General features: G+C 38.9%; 1 protein-coding gene across 1 annotated transcript in view; it reads right to left on the reverse strand.

The window, feature by feature from the left end:
- TBL1XR1 (transducin beta like 1 X-linked receptor 1) overlaps nucleotides 1-19,956 on the reverse strand; it is a 152,949-nt gene extending 132,993 nt beyond the window's left edge. Inside the window, 1 exon segment of the mRNA XM_023760055.1 lies at nucleotides 19,853-19,956. The gene's annotated coding sequence lies outside the window, so the exon portion shown is untranslated.
- Nucleotides 19,957-19,988: the final 32 nt, after the last annotated feature.

Genomic DNA, 19,988 nt, shown 5'->3' on the forward strand with positions numbered 1-19,988 from the left:
CTACAGCCCCAAACACCAACATTTCATACACACACACACAGACACTTATCTCTAGACCTAACTCATAAATAATTACCCCTACTGGTCTTTGCACTGCTAACCACCTCTTGGAATGGCTTCCCTCCCCTTCCTCTTTCCACTCAATCTCACATATAGCTAAAATCAAGTCATTTTAAGACTTGTTCCATACTCCACCTGGTCTAACACTGGAATAAGTACCCTACACTGACTCCTAAAATCAACCTGTGCATTCCTCATCAAATTCTTATTACTTTCTGTTAACTTATAGCACACTTGGCACATAATAGGCGCTCAATAAAATGTTGGGGAGAGGGCCTGTCTTTCTCACATCTAGATGTCTTGGGATCAATGGCCACGTCTTATTTGTCCATGGATCCCCAATGTCTAAGAATACTGGCACATATAGGATGTCCCAAAAAAATGTAGACACATTTTGAATGATTACAAAGTCAGTGTTTATTAACATACTAGAGGCCCTATGCTCGAAATTTGTGCAAGAGTAGGCCTTCCTTCCCCCGGCTGCCAGCACCGGCTTCCTTCTGGCACCTGGGACCCAGGGTTCCCCTCCAGCTACCAGGAGGCACTCGGGACCCAGGCTTCCCTCGCAGCCCCGGCTTCATTCAGAAGGTCGCCCAGAAAGATGTCTGGTCTAATTAGCATATTACACTTTTATTATTATAGATAGTTCATTTTCAAAAGTTAAAAAATCTACAGATATGAATAATTTGTCAACACCTGTTTTCAAACTAATGACTGTTCTGGTACAGGCACTGCTGACACTAACGTGAAGCAATGGAATCGCAAGCATCAAGATCATTTCCTTTGGTAGTTGTAAGCCCTCATTTCATCAACTGTTGCAGTTTTGTACTGTAAACTTTATTTTTTATGTATCACCCATAAAAAAAATCTAGTGGATAAATTTTCTTTGTTCAAACCTTGTCTGGCTTCACCCATTATTTCAAATCAGTTAAACCTAAAAAGGAGTAAAAACTGAGTTATCACACCCTCTGGACACCATGCATCCCAAAAAAATGTATCCACACTTTGAATAGCAATGTTTGTACTTCAACTGCATTTTCAAATTTTCAGTAGCATTTTAGGATGATTTCCTTTGTTCAAAACTTAGAAAAGGCTGAATTGAGCTATCAGCTGTTAAAGTGTGTATACATGTTTTGGGACACCCTATAGATATCTTTTAAAAGTTTGCTGAGGCCCTAACCAGTTTGGCTCAGTGGATAGAGCATCGGCCTGCGGACTGAAGGGTCCCAGGTTCGATTCCGGTCAAGGGCATGTACCTTGGTTGCACGCACATCCCCAGTAGGAGGTGTGCAGGAGGCAGCTGATCGATGTTTCTCTCTCATCGATGTTTCTAACTCTCTATCCCTCTCCCTTCCTCTCTGTAAAAAAATCAATAAAATATATTAAAAAATAAAAATAAAAGTTTGCTGAGTGACCCCAAACAAGAAAAAGCTACAAGACTTTGTCAGCACCAAACTAGTATTGTAAGAAACATTAAGGGGCCTAGCCAGTTTGGCTTCATGGACAGAGCATCAGCCTGCGGACCAGAGTCCCGAGTTCAATTCCAGTCAAGGGCACATGACTAGGTTTCAGACTCGATCCCCAGAAGGGGGCATGCAGGAGGCAGCCGATCAATGATTCTCTCTCATCATTGATGTTTCTATCTCTCTCTCCCTCTCCCTTCCTTTCTAAATCAAAAATATATTTAAAAAAGAAAAAGAAAAAATTTTCAAAAAAAAGAAATATTAAGGGACTTCTTCAAGAAGAAAAATAAGGATCAGAAGTATGAATAAAAAATGGCAATAACTACATACCTATCAATTACTTTAAATGTAAATAGGTTAAATGCTCCAATCAAAAGACAGAGTGGCTAAATGGAGAGGAAAACAAGACCCATACATATGCTGCCTATAAGAGACTCACTTCAGATCAAAATACATGCACAGACTGAAAAGAGAAAAAGATATTTCATGCAAAAGGAAAACAAACAAACAAAAAAGCTGGGGTAGCAATACTTTTAACAGACAAAATAAACTTTAAAACCAAGGCTATATTAAGAGACAAAGAAGGACATTACATAATGATAAAGGGATCAGTCCAACAAAAGGATATAACCCTTGTAAACATTTATGCACCCAACATAGGAGCATCTAAATATATAATGCAAATATTGACGGACAGAAAATGAAAGATCAGCAGTAATACAGTCATAGTAGGGGACATCAATGGATAGATCATCCAGAAAGAAAATGAACAAGGAAACAGCGGCCTTAAATGACACATTAGACCAGATGAATTTAATTGATATTTTTTAGAATACTTCACCCCAAATAAACAGAATATACGTTCTTTTCAAGCACACATAGAACATTTTCCAGAATATACCATGTTAGGCCACAAAACAAATCTCAATAAATTTAAGAAAACTGAAATCACATCAAGCATCTTTCATATAACAGTATTACACTAGAAATCAACTGCAGAAGAAAACTGAAAAACACACAAATACACAGAGAATAAATAACAAACTTCTAAACAATAAATGGGTTAACAACAAGATCAAAGAAGAAATCAAAAGAAACACTGAGACAAGTGATAATGAAAACACAACAACCCCAAATCTATGGGACACAGCCAAAACAGTTCTAAGAGGGAAATTCATAGTAATACAGAGGCCTACCTCAAAAACAATAAAATTTTCAAATAAACAATCTAACCTTACACCTAAAGGAACTAGAAAAAGAACAAAGCCCAGAGTGAGCAGAAAGAAGAAAATAATAAAGATCAGAGTGAAAACAAACGAAATAGTCTCTAAAACAAAACAATACTAAAGATCAATGAAACCAAGAACTGGTTCTTGGGAAGACAGACAAGATTGATAAAACTTTAACCAGACTCAGAAAAAAAGAAAAAGAAGGGGGAAAAAAAGAACCCAAGTAAATATAATCAGAAATGAAAGAGAAGTGATGACTGATGCCACAGAAATACAAAGAATTATACTATTTATGAAATTTTAATTAATTAAACAGTGCTTAATTCAGATTAAGTTTCCAACTCTATCAAACTGAGATTCTGATGACTTTTATATTAATGTAAAATCTTTAGAAAAGTTTTGAAATAACATGAAAAAGTATCCTAGAATACAAATAATACCCACTAGAAACCTCATTAACTAGTTACACTATATCAGTCTATTTTTCTTGTGACTATTCTCAAATAACTAATTTAATTATCCCTCGGTTTAGTGTATCATAATGTAGAAGGGGATTCCCATGCAGCAATTTCCCCCTCCTCCAGTTTGTTCTTCTGCTTTTGTCCATTAAGTATTTGGAAACGAAATCAATTCCCCATCCCCACAAGCCCCCAATCTTCACACCCCTATGTACCTCAAAATGAGGAGCAGCAGCAAGCTGAAAAGAAGAAAACCTGGATGCTTAGCTCTTTTCAATAACATTCACTCCTGAATTTCCAATTGCTTTTATTTTTCTAGAATTCAGAAATGTGGACCAGGGTGCAATGCTATAATAATGATGCAATGTCTTTCTCACCTATTGCACTACCACAGTGGTTCTCAACCTTGGCTGCACATTAGAATCACCTGGGAATCTTTTTAAAATCCTGATTTCTGGGCCTCATCCTCTGGAAATTATTTCTTTGTTATGGGGTAGGGCCACATTAGTAACAAAGAAACAGAATTTCCAGAGGGTGAGGCCCAGAAATCAGGATTTTAAAAAGATTCCCAGGTGATTCTAATGTGCAGCCAAGGTAGAGAACCACTGGACCACCAGCTCAACTTTGTCCCTTCTGTCCAAAGCTAAGACCCTTTCCATCCCAAATCATAATCTCATCCATCATGCACTATATCCAGGATTGAAACATAATCCTGCTGTTCTGTTTAAAGTCTCCTTCCTTCCCTGTCACAGAAGAACGTTCTTATCACAGCAAAAAAGTCACTTGATAATATGATCCCTTACCTTTCCTGTCCATTCACATTACCATCCAACTTGCCAACCATACCCTACACATAAAGCATACGGTTTGCCAGAAAAGATCAACCTGTTTGGCATCTTTATCCCCTAATAAATATTCCTCCTCCCATTATACCACTCACATACCTATTTTTATTGTAAATTATTTCAATATATGTACACAGATTCTCCGCTAATATGGACAACACTTGTAATTTAATATTTTAAAAATTATGAATGTGAACATCATTTTATTATACTTAAAAGATATAAACTTAGTACAATTTCAAAAGTGTAGAACACAGAGCAAAATCAAAACTAAAATAAAACCTAAAGTGCCAAAAAATTACTGGCTTTGACATTCAGCTATCATACAATTAAAATAAAGGCATTAGGCCTGGCCAGTGTGGCTCAATTGGTTGTGCATCCTCCCATGCATTGAAATGTTGCTGGTTCAATTCCCGGTCAGGACACATGCCCGGGTTGGAAGCTTGAATCCCAATGGGCAGTTTGCAGGAGGCAGTCGATCGATGTTGCCCTCTAACATCATGTTTCTCTCTTCTCCCTTCCTCTCTAAAAATCAATAAACTGTTCTTTAAAAAATAAAGGTATTAAAGGAAACAATCATCTCAAAAATGTATTTGATGTTATTTTATGGCTCAATTGGTTGTGCATCCTCCCATGCATTGAAATGTTGCTGGTTCAATTCCCGGTCAGGACACATGCCCGGGTTGGAAGCTTGAATCCCAATGGGCAGTTTGCTCATCGATGTTTCTAACTCTCTATCTCTCTCCCTTCCTCTCTGTAAAAAATCAATAAAATATATTTAAAAAAAATAAAAAATTAAAAAATAAAGGTATTAAAGGAAACAATCATCTCAAAAATGTATTTGATGTTATTTTAATTTTCTCTACAATGAAATGCACTTGAACTCAGAGGTTAATGGATAAAACAACAGAAGTTTCTTAAGATATCTAAAGAATATTTTTTGTATAGCTAATCTGTTCAAAATTGAGGTGTCAGAGAAACGAAAAATTTTTTTTTTTTTTAGGAAAATCAGTTCAGGTAATGATTAACCTGATGAGATCAGTACTGTACATTTTCCACTTAATTTGGCTGAATACTGGCTTAATATTTAAATTACATGTGCAATCATAGGGTCAAAGAGCATTCAATCCAGAAGAGATATCAGAAGCCCAGTTCAAAGTTTTAAAGATTAAGCAAATGAAGTCCAGAAAAATTAATAAGTTGAGTCACAAAAGGCTTTTTCGTACATGGGTATTTTCTTATTTTAGTGAGCTAATAAAATATTGCTTCATATAACCACTGTTAGGAATATGTAACTTATTAATTTTGTTACATGCTAAAAAAATGTTTACCGTAACTGTCTGGTTAGGATGAAGGTGGTTATCTTCCTCAGAGATTAAAATATCCCCTATATATGTGTAATTAACCTGTTGATAATTTTCTAACAGCTGCCTCAAATATTGGCTTCCATTATCTGTTAAATTAGAAGTAATGTTAAAAACAAAAATAAATAGCATCAATATTTTTACTACATAACTCATTTTTAGAAAAATTCATTTGAATACCCAATTTAGCAAGAGACAGGGTATATAAAATTACTATCACATAAGGAACCTCAATTTTTCATTTTAAAAATTAATCTGTATTTTAAAAGGTTGGGAACCACAGAGGAAAAAAAAAAAGGTGCCAATTCTAGTTAAAGGAGAATTTTACGCTAACTATTCTCATGGATGAAAGGCACAACTTTCCCAACTATAAATAAATGAACTCACATTTTAGGGTGAGGGATGAGGGGTAGGGGGAGGGGGAGAGATTGTCTGCCCAGCAGTTTCCTTGTTTACTCAACTGTCATTCGCACTGCTCCCCTCCCACTCCCACCAAGTACTTAGAACAGCCATCCTATATAATAAAAGGCTAATATGCAAATTGTCCCCTTGACCGGGAGTTCGACTGGGAGTTCAAACGGGAGTTCGACCAGGGCGCGGGGCCGGCTGCCCGTGGACCCTTCCCCTGGCCAGCCCCACCCCCAATCAGCCCCCCCACTCCAATCAGGGACAGGGCCAGCCAACAAATTCGTGCACCGGGCCTCTAGTACTATATGATAAAATCCTAATATGCTAAGTGTCCAACTGTTTGCTATGACGCACACTGACCACCAGGGGGGCAGACGCTACAACCAGTAGGTTAGCTTGCTGCTGGGGTCTGGCCAATTGGGACTGGGTGAGATGGGTCGGACACACCCTGGAGCCCTCCCATGGTCCCTCCCGGGGCCTGATTGTGCACTGGTGGGGTCCCTCGGCCTGGCCTGCGCCCTCTCGCAATCCGGGACCCCTCAGGGGATGTCAGAGAGCTGGTTTCAGCCTGATCCCCGCAGGCCAGGCCGAGGGACCCCACTGGTGCACAAATCCATGCACCGGGACCTCTAGTAGTTTATATGTGGCCTCTGGCCATGGAAAACTCTCCCAAACCAAATTGATCAGTGCTTCAAGAGCTTTCCAAACAAAATAGAGAAAGAGGTAGTCCTTACTCTACAGCACGTAAAAACAATAGAAACTCTGGCACTGGCAAGTCACATTTTCCTCCATGTAAAGAATGCCAATCTACTATGAGAGAATGAAACTAACCTACACACACACACACACACACACACACACACACAATTGTTAAACAGAAATTTCTGGTAGCATCAAATGGGTCTGACTCTAGTTGTCCTAAAGCCTGGCTGACTCAATGTCCTATAGCTGGGTTATTCAATCCATATGGATTCCATATGCCAATAAATATCCTTTTCGGGTTAAGCTAACTTTGAGTTTCTATCACACAACTACGAGTTCTGACTCATATACAACTTTGAGAAGTTGACCATGATTAATCAAGACAATATGACAAGTTGCCCTAGCAGGTTTGGCTCAGTGGATAGAGCACCTGCCTGCAGACTGAAGGGTCCCAGTTTCAATTCTGGTCAAGGGCACATGCCTGGGTTGCGGGCTTGATCTCCAGTAGGGGATGCAGGAGGCAGCTGATCAATGATTCTCTCCCATTACTGATGTTTCTGTATCTCTCTCCCTCTCCCTCATCAATAAAAATATATAAGACAATATCGCAAGTAAATGTAAGTAAAGGCAAATTACAAAACTTCCAGAACCTATATAAAACATAAATGGAGTATCTAGCCCTCAGCATATTACTTAAATGAAATATGTATCTTTAACTTAAGAAAAAGTAAGTGTTAACCTCTTAAATCTAGCAGTTATGATGAACACAAGCACATTTTCAAATTTCATCAATCATCCATTTATTTTCTTCAGATTGATTCTAATACCATCTCTAAGTACACTCCTCCAAGAAAAGTGAGAGGTACACACATATGTTCCCTAGGCCTCCAAATGTATATACCAATGTGTAATAAAGCCTCTTCCAACCCTCCTCTAAATGCTGATCTTTTAATGAATTATTTCCAGTGTTCTATTGTAAGGATGAACCAGTTTAAGGCTATCAGCTGGTCATGAAAACCTTCCTGAGAACAATTCTCTCAAATACTTACTGAACACGTACCAGGTCCTGGCTTTAGATCCTGGAGTGACATGACAGAGCCCATACCTGTTCTCATGGAGCTTAAACTATAGAGGTGAGTTAAAACTATGTATACATACAAAATAAATACATACATAACAAAGAGCTAATATGCTAATTAGACCAAACAGCAGAACAACCTTCCGGACGAAGCCAGGGCTGCGAGAGCCAGTCGAGGCTGCAAGGGTCTGCGAGGCCGAGCCCCTTGCATGAATTTCGTGCATCAGGCCTCTAGTATATGTATATATTTAAGTGACTCATTCTCTCAGAAATGTTTTCATGACAAGCTGATAGCCTTAAACTACTGGTTCATCCTTACAGAACACAGGAATTTATATACATATGTGTGTGTGTGTGTGTGTGTGTGTGTGTAAATGTTCTAGTGCTATGAGGAAAATAAGAGGGTCTTGTGACTAAAAATGGCTATGGGAACAAAAATGGCTAAGAAGTGGGCAGCTTATGACCTCTCAATGTGACCTGAGATGGTGGTATTAGAAGTGAAATCTGAGTGACATAAAGGAATTAGCCATATGACAATTTCAGGGCCAAGCCTGAAGCACAGAGCAAAGCAATTAAGGTACGGAGACAGGTATAAGCTTGTTCAGTGGGGGTGGAGCTGGTATGGCTGGAACAAGGGGGAGGGTGCTGTGAAATATGATAAGGTTTGTGAAGTGTCCAAGGGCAGGATCACATGGTGGGAGTTAAGGAAAGGCATTTGAATTTTGTACTGAGTACGATGGAAAACCCATAGAAGAAGACTAAAGGGAAGAAAACTAACATTTATTGAGCACCTTATATAATGCCAGACAAAATAGTATGTATAAGTGTTTTCCCTGAGGACTCTATAAAGCCATATATGCATTCATGTAAATTATACCGTGAGCATTTATCATAGTAATTATCAAAAAATCAGTATGCTGTTATGCACACACACACACAAAAAAGCCACTTTTCCTGTTACTACCAGTTCTCACTTGTAGGAGTCACTTATACGTTGATTTGTCAGACCAAAGGAACCAACCAACCAATGTTATCTATTAGCATGAGTCATCTGGAAGAAAATGCAAGAAAGGCAAATGAGACTAGATGGAAACAAGGCAGCCAGCTATTCATGAGAGTATATGACCCAATAAAATGGAACAAACCAAGTAGAGAAACAACAAATTAGAAAACATGCCCACATGCAAGAAGCAGAGAGCCCAGCGATACAAAAGATGAAGTTATCTACTTAAAAGTCCACTCCAGCAGACATATAAACAGAGTAAAAAAGCACAAAAGCTTCTAATATACTGTAAATTCTCTGTTCATGTCCCTATTTAATAGGGCCTTGCCTGTTTTAACAACATTCAGAGAAAAATGAAAATGTTAATGTTTTAAATATACTATGCTTGGTAATTTTTTACCTGAATTGTAAAATTTTTATTTATAAATAGTTCTTAAAATATCACTAAAATGCTGTGGCAATGATTTTCGTTCAAAGCTCTAAAACTGAAAATCTTATCTTCCCTTATAGCAAATTCTGGTTTCCAGAAGACAGCTCAACTATCTCCCTTCTGACAACTACCTCCCTCTGACAAAAAAATCCTCAATAAAAATGGAGGAGCACTAGCTGGTTTTCTTCAGTGGATAGAGCGTCGACCTGTGGACCAAAGGGTCCCAGGTTCAATTCCGGTCAAGGGCAAGTACCTCAGTTACAGGCTCCTCCCTGGCTCGGGCCCTGGTAGGGGCTTGTGCAGGAGGCAACTAATCGATGTGTTTCTCTCACATTGATGTTTCTCTCTGTCTTTCCCTTTCCCACTCTACCTAAAAATCAATGGAAAAATATCCTCAGGTGAGGATTAACAAAAAAAAAAAAAAATGGGGGAAAAAAGTCATCTTCCAAATAATAATACCAAGACTTCTTATCCCCACACCTCCACTCCAAACACCCAATATCTCAAATTGTCCTAGATATTTTCACCAGTAACCAGGAGCAGATGTTGTCCCAGCTCACCCTGACAGTGTTACCATGACCTACCCCTATTTCTTCCAACTCTGACCCTCCTCTATCTTCTAACTCTGTCTCATTACCACTTATCATTAAATGAAAATCTCATGCCACTGCCAACCTACACTCAACAGTAAAAATACAGGAAGTACAGGATGTTCGCATGCTAGAAATGTGGGTAGTAGTAGATCAGAAGTCAGAATTAAGAGTCAACCTGGGCCCACAGAACCACGTGTACCGGGTACAGTAATGGCTGGTTTAAAGAGACAAAAGGCATGGAGTGTGCATGCTCTGAGCCCCTTCGGGAAGGCCAAGATCAAAGGGAGAGCACCAAATCAGGATTAAAAGTCCGGCAAAAATGACATTATCAGTATCAGGTAAAGGCCAGGGTTCTAATGGGGTGGGAGGGACCCAAAAGGAAATAAACTAGAAAGACTATATGAGTATCAGGGAACACGTGGAGAAGTCAAATTTAACTGGTCAAAGTCTCTGTTTCTTTTAACTTAGGTTTTGAGTATATTCATTGTCTCTGCAGACTCCAAAAGCTGTACAGCAGGATGCTGGGTTATCAAGCGGACCCTCACAATTCTTACAGTACGAACACAATGAGTCCAAGGGTCAATGAATTTGTAGAAAAGGATGAATCCCTTTTCTAATGTTGTATATTCGACTCACCCTGCATGTTTTTAAACAAAAAATAAGAGTACTGAAAATGTGTACCCCGTATTAAAGCAAATATCATTCTGAAAACTTTCAGTATTTTTGCACATAGACACATCCTGTGTTATGTCATAGTATTTCTTAGTGAGAGTCCAAGTCAAAGTTTGCATAGTGTGTAACATGCCTATTTAAAATGACTGATCTGTCCATAAGCAGTACCCACTGAGAGCAGAGCAGTGTCTGATCTCCCAAAGACTGGATAAAGGAGCCAAGATTCCGTTCCAGAAAGCAAGAAGACTATTTTTTAAGAAAGGTAGCAACCTTTTTTCCTTGAAACATATCAAGATATGACCGAATTCAACAGAAAATATTACTGTAAGACAGCATATGTATCAGAAGAACAAAGCTCCACAGTACACAGTATCATTTCAGAGTGAGCAATAAAAGCTGTCACCAAATGCGGTGGTCTCAGCCCTCTCTCTAACTTGGGAATTCTAACCATCCCAGTCTCTGCAGTTGCCACAAGAAGCCACGACAGGTTTACAGGAGGGGTGTCACTTTTCTGCCTGTCTCTACAGCTGTTCCTCCTGCAGCTAATGAAGTACCAAGCAGTAGCTAGCATTTATTGCTTCCTTTGTGCCCGGCCCTACAATAATTTGCTTTACATGCATCCACATTTCAATCCCCACAAATGCTCTATGAAGAAAAGTACTAATTACCCTTCACTCCCATTTTTCAGAGTGGAAACCAATTAGAATCTATACTAATAAAAGGGTAATATGCTAATTAGACCGAGAGACCTTCCAGACGTTCTTCCAGACAAAGCCATGGTGGCGGGCCGAGACAGAGGCTGTTAGGGGGGATCAGGCCAGAACGGGAGGGCAGTTGGGGGTGATCAGGCCAGCAGGGGCAGCAGTTGGGGGCGAGCAGGTCGGCAGAGTGGGGGCAGTTGGGGGTGAGCAGGCCAGCAAGGGGGGGACAGTTGGGGGTGAGCAGGCCAGCAGGCAGAGTGGTTAGGGGCAATCAGGCAGGCAGGCAGGTAAGCAGTTAGGAGCCAGAGGTCCTGGATTGCGAGAGGTATGCCCAACTGCCAGTCCTGAATTGCAAGAGGGATATCCTAAACCAGCAGGTGGGCATCCCCCCAAGGGGCCCAGATTTGGAGAGGGCGCAGGCGAGAGGGTGCAGGCCAGGCTGAGGGACCTCCCCCCAAGTGCACGAATTTCGTGCACCGGGCCTCTAGTGGTTATATAATTTCCCAAAGCCATATAACAAATTAATAAATAGGGGTGACAGGATTCAAATCAGGTATGCCTGCTTCAGAGGTCTCTTTACCACATTAACACCCTACAGTCAGGGCTACTGCCAAAGATCAGGCACAGACCCTACCTCATCCTCTTAGCTCTAAAAAGAGGCACTAGTCTCAGGAAACACAAGTGTCAGGTCAGAGCAGCAGAATTAAATGCACACAAAAACAGGTGCTACCTTTCTCTGAGGTTGTTCCAGCTTAACTTAAAAGTAATAAGCACAACTAGAAGGCAACCCTTTGGGTAAACTAAACAGCCAATGTACAATTACAAGTGACACCCACTGCAACCAAAAATGAAATCAAAGTCTAATGTTATCTGTCTCCTTGGAGTCAATAATATATAATCATGTTAGGATCCATGCAATGTCAGAATATATGGTTCCACAAATCCCATTTTATTAAAGATTATCATAATTATTAAAATCAACTGCTAAACTATGAGCACTCCAATTTCCACCTAATTTCCAAAACAACACTTTGAAATCAGGCACCATTACTTCTATACAACCAAAATCTTTTCAACTTTGCAATGAATTAATTTCTAATGATCAACCTTGGATAGGATTCAAAAATCACCAGTCACTATCACTAAATACTTTTACTGGTCTGATGACTCAATCATGAAACAAAACCAAAACTTATCATCATACTCACTGGCTCTAATTCTGCCAACAAATTTTAGAAATAAAAATAACTGCATGCAGGAATATACAGTGTTCCAGCTCTTTTAAAAATTGACTAAAAAGCATAAGAGAAATTAACATAGTTTCTCTTCTTTTGACTGTCCAGAGTGAAAGGAATAGAAAAGATTAAGAATTCTTAATTGGAAGCTTTGATTTTTCACAATCATTCCTTTTTTTGAAATGGTAAAACACAAAATTCAAACAGTTCAAAAGATTATGCATAAAAATAAGCTTCTCCCACATCTTACCTCCTGATCTCCCCACCCCAACCCCGCCCCCAAAACCACTCTTAGAAGTCACTTGTGCATCTTTCTGGAGACATCTTAAACACATAAGACAAGCATGCATACACATCATAACACACCCCACTATCATGTGTGTGTCCTTTCCACTCCTCTCCCCCTTTCTAAGCTAAAATGGCAACAGACTACACAAGATCTCTTGCCTCCTTGTTTTTTTTTCATTTAAAGGTATCTTTGAGAAGACTCTATAAAAAACACTAACAAGAAAGTCATAAACATCAAATTGAAACAAACCTGTAAAAGACCAATTCACTTCACACAAAACATCTCTCACCAGGTAATAAAACTGGTGACCTCTGCTGGCAGGACATAAGAAAGTCCAAAGACAAAAAAATAATTCTGGGAGGGTCTGTTAGTTTTTGTACAAGAATAGAAAAACTAAATAGAAAAACTATTTCCCTGACACAGTAACAGACTGCACTCCTAACCTGTATATGATCTCACAAATGTGCATTGCTTACTAAGAAAACCAGAGAAAGGTGACTTAGATAAAATACAACACTTTAGTGAAGGAAAAAATTTTTAAGTATATAGCATATTACATTTTTATATAAACAGGTGCCAAAGAACATTGCCACAGCTACAAACAACACCTAAAAATTTACACACATACGATAAATTTTATACCATAAGGGGATAATTATGTAGAAATACAGAAAATAAGATGTTATGGAAAATCATTCATTATTCCTACTACCTTATTTCAAAAACCCAAAGTATTGCCTTACACTCTGAGTTAATGGCATCTGATAGCATCAAAATGGAGATGGAACAAAATTAGTACACAATTAGCCTGTTCAAATGAAGGAGAAAGCATAAAACACCTCTCTCTAACCCATAATTTTTGTTTTATTAGCAGTTGAAGGTAACCACCAAAATAGGCTATCACTGTAACTTCTCTAGCAAGATGTCTGCTCATGCTAATGTCAAGTACTTTCTGACTATTATTCTACACAAGGCTGTAGATTTTTTTAGTCTTTAAAACCATAAATTAAGCAAATTTCCATGCAGATCTTCCTTTTAAAAATCACATAAAATTAAGTGACAGAATTTGAGAATTTTAATACAGAAATTGGTTGAATGAGCAAACTTTAGTTACTATTTCATGTGATCCTCTTAATACATATTACTAGACGCTAAATCACTTACCCACATAACTAAAACCCACAGTTTTAACAAAAACTGATAAAAAATCATTTGCCTAATAGTGAACCCAAGTTAAAATTTAAAATGCTTCCTATCATGCAAGTAGATAAGCAGTAAGAATAAAAACAGTCACTGATTATTTCATTATAACGTCTTATCATTCAGTGTTAAAAAGGACTCAATGCAAAAAAAAAAAAAAGGTAGGAAAAAAAAGTTCTGGTACCACCTTTGTTCTAAGGCAAAATAAAGATATCAAGAAGTAGACTGAAATCTAGTTCCTAAAGAGTAAAAATTCTTCACTGTTTTTGTTTTAAGGTAATTAAAAGAAGTTAAACATCTTTATCTTTAAAAAAAAGTTTGAGAATACAGAGTACCATTTCATAAGAATTATTCTATTAAGATATTGGAATGACCATCTTTTGGCCTGTGCTCCTCATGTTTCTCTTCTGGTTGTTTTTTTTTTTTTTTTTTATTCTACCTCCTGAAAGAAACTTTCACAGCTACAGAGGAAAACAGGTGGCAAACCTCCAGCTTAAACATTCAATACCTATTCTTCCTCATTCATTCTTCAAACTATTCATTTCACACAAATCTTTTCCTTAATCTGAATACTCTTTCTATGTTTACTGGAATTTAATTGTTGATCTTTCAGGATGACCCTTATAGTTTGATTATATCAATTCTGAGTTAGGAATCTAATCCCTCAGAAAGCAGGGTAATATCTAACTCATTTTGTTTGATGCAAATAAAAACCATGCTTTAAAAATTTTAGATTTTAGAACTCTAAACATTAAAAATTTCAGAAGGATATAAACAAATTAGCTGTGTTTCAAATAAATTACCCAGTTTTGTTTGTAACTACTAGTAATACGGCACAACCTTACCATAAAATCCTACTGAAGGGAGATGGTCACAATGACATTCTTCTGTTAAATTAAACTCACTCACACAATATAATAGATACATCCTATACTAAATGTTAAAACATTCACAGCAATGGCTCAAATGGGACTCCAATGTGGTCAGAATGCTGTCACACATACTGAAAGCTAAAAATAAAATCTTATTTAGGCACACCACCAAGAAAATAATAAGCAAAAAAGCCTGAGAGATTAAAAATAAATACATAAAGTCCAAAATCTTAAGTTAAAACAGGCATAAAGATAACCAGATAAACCAACTTAGTGTGACATGATTCCCAACTAGAGTAGGTTTTTCACCAATGTGGCTACCATTCTTGAATTAAGACAAAATTATTCATTTTCATTTCACTCTAAGTTTTCACTGTTTTCTTGTAATTCAAAATTAACAATTAAATGTTGACTATCGTACACCTAAACCTTGAAGGCCTAAGTCAAAAAGAAGTTTCTGCCGTATCTACAGGACTGCCATTGTATTTTAGCATTGGCCCTTGTAGAAACAATCCATTTAACATGAAGATGGTGTGAGAGAAAGTCAAGAATTCTGCAACACCCTGGCCAATGTGGCTCAGTTGGTTGAACATTGTCCCATGCACCAAGAGGTTGCAGGTTCATTCCTGGTGAGGGCACATACCTGGGGTTGCCAGCTCGATCCCCAGTAGGGGGCGTGCAGGAGGCAGCTGATCAATGTACCTCTCTCCCTCTCCCTTCCTCTCTCTCTAAAATAATCAATAAAAACATTTTTTAAATACTATAAAAGAAATACTATACAAGGGAAAAGTCCAAGAAATATGATGTATAGTTGGCTAATATGATACATACTCATAAAACAATGAATAATTATGAAGTTTGTGATAGTCACTAAATCAATGGAATCTCAGAGAAGAAATATCCTGAGTCAGAATGGGCAGAAAAATCTTCATCGAAGAAGTGGGACTGAAATCAGGCCATCCAGAGGACAAATGGAAGGAACAGCATGCACAAAAGCAGCAGAGTAATGAGTATGGAAAACTGCAGTATTTGATAGGCAGGCAAGAATCCCAGTTGGAAAGGAGTGGGAAATTAAGCTGAATAGGTAGAATGGAGCCTTAAAAGCCAGACTGAAGCATATGAACGCAATCCAGTTGGCAAAGGGAAGCCATTATGGGTTCTCCAGCAGGGGAAGTGACATGATGAAGTCAGTATTTTAAATAAATTACACTGTCAGTAGTTACAGAAGATAGGATGAAGAAGAAAGGCTGCTCAAAGCAACCTACTAGAAAATTAATGCAATAACCCAGACTGAAAACCATTCACTCATTCATTTTTTCATTCACTCACTGAGAAGACAGTGGACTGCTAGTAAGAACACTAGCTACACCACAGACATGCTGGGCCTAACGCCACTTATCCCCTGAGCTTTGGTTTCTCCGCTTAAAAACCAGGGTATCACCCACTCAGATTGTCACAAGTACCTGTCAAAGCATCTGGGTAGTCCTGACTCACAGAACTCCAACAGTAGTTAGCATTATCGCTGAATTAAGAATAGTAAAAAATGGGAAGTGAAAATAAGACAAGGCTCACAGATATTTCAGAGGAACAGAACTTCCAAGGAGAACTGTCTTGACAGCAGCTGAAATATGGAACAAGAACACAGATGAAAGGTCAAGGCTGGAGAAACAATAACCCACTTGAAGTAATCACTCCAATCAAAAAAAGCAGGTCCTCGGTACTACCGAATACGGCATTGAAAAACAAACAAAAATTTTAAAATTGGAAAATATTTAAAATGGTACAAGTGGATTTAAAAAGTCCAAGCCCAAGTGACAGAACAGCAACAAAGGCATGCAAAAGATGCACCACTGTCCCTACACCAACCACGTAATTTGATATTATTAAAATCCAATCTAATTCTTCAAGGTAGGCCTTAATCACAACTTATAGTAAATAAATTAAGCCACATTTATTTCAAATACTTTGATAAGGAACTCAGGAAATAAAGCTGCCAAATGCTTTCTATGACATTATGCTTCCACTGAAAACAAGTAACAAGCAAATAAAATGTAATACAAAGAAGCAAACTTCAAATCCAAACCCATCATCATCATCCCAAACACCTTACATTTCCATGATGCTTGCTGTATGTCAAGTACTGTTCTCTGCACCTTACACATACACTTCCCTCAATCCTCTGAACTCTACAAAGTCGACTGTCCCCATGAGGAGGAACCTGAGTACAGCAGGAGTTACTCCCCCGCGGGCACATGTATGTAGTATGGGAGAGTGCCCGGGTTTGAACCCAGGCAGTTGGCCTCCAGGACCTCTGATGGAATCACTATATTACACAAAATACGGATGTTTCTTATTCAAGGAATATGTACTCTGAGGGTACTTTTATTTGCTTTTCCTTCTTAATTATAGGCATGGAACCACATTTTCTTATTTCTGCAGGTCTGCAGGCAGTAGGACTTGGAGAGGCCCTTCACCACAGTCAACCTTAAGATAGAATATACAGCAGTTGCCAAGACTGTATCTTACTAAACAGTTCTGGAGATTTAAGCACAATGATGTTTGAATCCCATGAATTTCATTTATCCCTGCAATCACTTGACCCTGTTAGTAGAGACACACAACTGAAGAAATATAAACCTGATTAGAAACACTAGTTTTTGCAAGGATATCTAGAGAAAAGACAAGACAGCTGGAAAGACTTGGCGCAGCCACAGCCATCTAGAAAGAACATGATGGATAGGGTGGACTGTAGTGCATCATTGGATCATTTTGAGGCCTTGGACGAGTGAATTAACTTCTCTGCACTTCTATTTCATAGCCCACAAAAAACCCCCAATACTACCCATCTCAAGATTAGCCTGAGGTATAAATGGCACAGAAAGCATCTCTCTCACCTTTCCTAGAGCACAGCCCCAGCTGAGTCCCTTTCCTCTGGCTCTTCTTAACAGGGCAATTCATTGTATTCTTACTAGCCCAATCCCAGAGGTGGTGAATAGGGAACTTCTCCAACAACAGCTCTCACACAGCTTTTTTTATTTTATTTTTTGATTGTTTTAAATTCAAGTTGTTGGTGATAGAACAGGAGATACCACCATGGTGGTCTCCAAACTGGACCATACTCTTATTAATTCTTCATTACATAGCCCTGAGGGCCTACCTCTTCTATTTTATGGGAATGCATAAATGTCTCCATGTTAGCTGCTTTTTTTTGCATTTCATACTGTAAATGTTATTTGTGAAAAGAGTCAAATTCACTTGTATTAGAAAAATACAAAATCCCAGACATGTCAATATTTAGCCATCTCTCTCCCCTGACTTACCACCATCCTTATTTCACTCAATTCTTTTTATATAAATACAGAAACTGAACAAACCCAACAAATTATTTCTATGAACTTCATCAAAATGTGTCCAGTCAGAAATAATGCTGTAGTAAATTGTGGGGGGATTCCTTTGTCAGCTACTCATTGGACAAGATTGTGCTTATATTTCATTGCAACATACAAACATGTATTTATTCAACAGGTTGCTGTTCAAAAAGTCCATTAGTTCACATCTTTTTTCATTAGTAGCCCCTACGTTTGTATGAAGGGTCTACCCTTCCTGCACATTAGCTTGAAGGCTCCCAGCACACAGGAAGCAGTTATTTCTTGTTCTCCTGGTAAGCAAGCATCATGGTAATCATGATAAACCTTAATTAGATGCTGAGAACACAAGCAACAGAAAGATTCCTGGGCACACGTAATAAGTTTATTAAAATGCTGAACACTTCCTTGAAGCACCCAATGCAAAAATACAACCTCCACCAAGGGCCACTTCATTTACAATGTGTCTCCATCACTTGAATAACCAAACGTCCCTCCATTAACTAATGGTGAGCTAAGCAACAATTTTTAAGCCAGTAACGAGTCCCTTAATTAAGTTCCTTCATAGTAAGAAAAACTTTTTCCATGTAAACATTGTTTTCGCCTCAGTACAGTTTAGTGCTTTCCCCTATAGGTCTGATTCTAACTACTCAAATGGCAAAAACAGTAGTTATTTATGGATTTAATGGTTGTGATTACATGCATCAGACAATGCATGATAAAAGAACTGGAAAATATTATATTCAAAACAAGCAAGAAAACCTCCATTTAAGAGGGAGAAGTATAAACAACGCATCCCCCACCTCACCACTCTCAGCCACATTTCTATCTGCCGCCCCTCCTCCACAGGTAGATAAATGCTCACTATTGCTAGAACCCTCACTGATCATTTCTGAAGCTTGCTTGCCATGAACTCCCATGATACAACCCAACATACACACGGTCTTCATGGAGACAGAGCTGCTCCATTTCCCTAGACTATCAACTTAATAAAACGGTGAGAACATACAGGCCCAGGAAGTCAGGATTACTAAAATACACCAATGTAGCACTGGCCTGATTCAACAAAAATGAAAATGAACCACACACACTGGGATAGCCAAAAAGTCACTCGCTGCACCTTCAATGTGTAGCCAGGAGATTTACTACAATTTGTCTTAGGTGAGTGGCTGAAAACACCACCAGGTGTCTTCTATTTCCCAATGGGATAAAAGAGTCTTTAGGAAAAAAGAGGGAAGGAAGATCATGATTTCAGGACATGGGGGGAGGGGCGGGCAGGCCATGTAGACTAAAAATAGCCCGCAATTCACCCGCCATCGTTTATTCACACGCTTGTTTAGATCCACGTAAAGTTCTTGTCTGGAAAACAGGAAAACCAATAGTAAACTTCCCTAAATCAACTGTAAATCACGGAGGTACCAAAACTGTTCACCTTGGTGCCTGCCCAGCCCATGGTGGGAAGGAAACTCCAGACACTGAGCAAACCTAGTTTTCAACCAGGTTCCAACCCTGGTCACTGACGATCACCCAATTACTTTAGGGACCGTCACTAGACAACCGAGCAGGCGCCTTTTTAAAGAGCCACTACGACCCACATTTTACAAGAAACACACCATGTTCACAGCCTACAATCTCATCTCGGTGGCCACTGCAAAGTGATGCCTGTTTTCGGCAAATTAGGAACTTCCCAAAATACTGGACCTGCTGGCACATGCACCGCTTCCCTCGAGCTGCCGCTGGAGATGAATATTCCGCTGAAATAAAAGTCAGTTTCTGCTCAGAAACGGACATCGGTTGCAAAGAGGAAGTTCCCCAGAAACCACCCGCACAACGTGGCCTGCACACTGTCACCAAAGAACGCGCCTCTGCGCCACCCCAAACTTACCAGGAAGCCGGCAATAACTTTGCCAACGCTACACTTCTGAACCCAACTTCAAAGTGACTCCCAAGGCCCCCTTCGGACGCGAAAAAAGCACCAAGTTCCCAATCAGCACGTCCTCCAGGGCGGCCGCGCGCCCCCT

This window comes from Myotis lucifugus, unplaced genomic scaffold, assembly GCF_000147115.1.
Source record: "Myotis lucifugus unplaced genomic scaffold, Myoluc2.0 scaffold_170, whole genome shotgun sequence".
Taxonomy (NCBI): Eukaryota; Metazoa; Chordata; class Mammalia; order Chiroptera; family Vespertilionidae; genus Myotis; species Myotis lucifugus.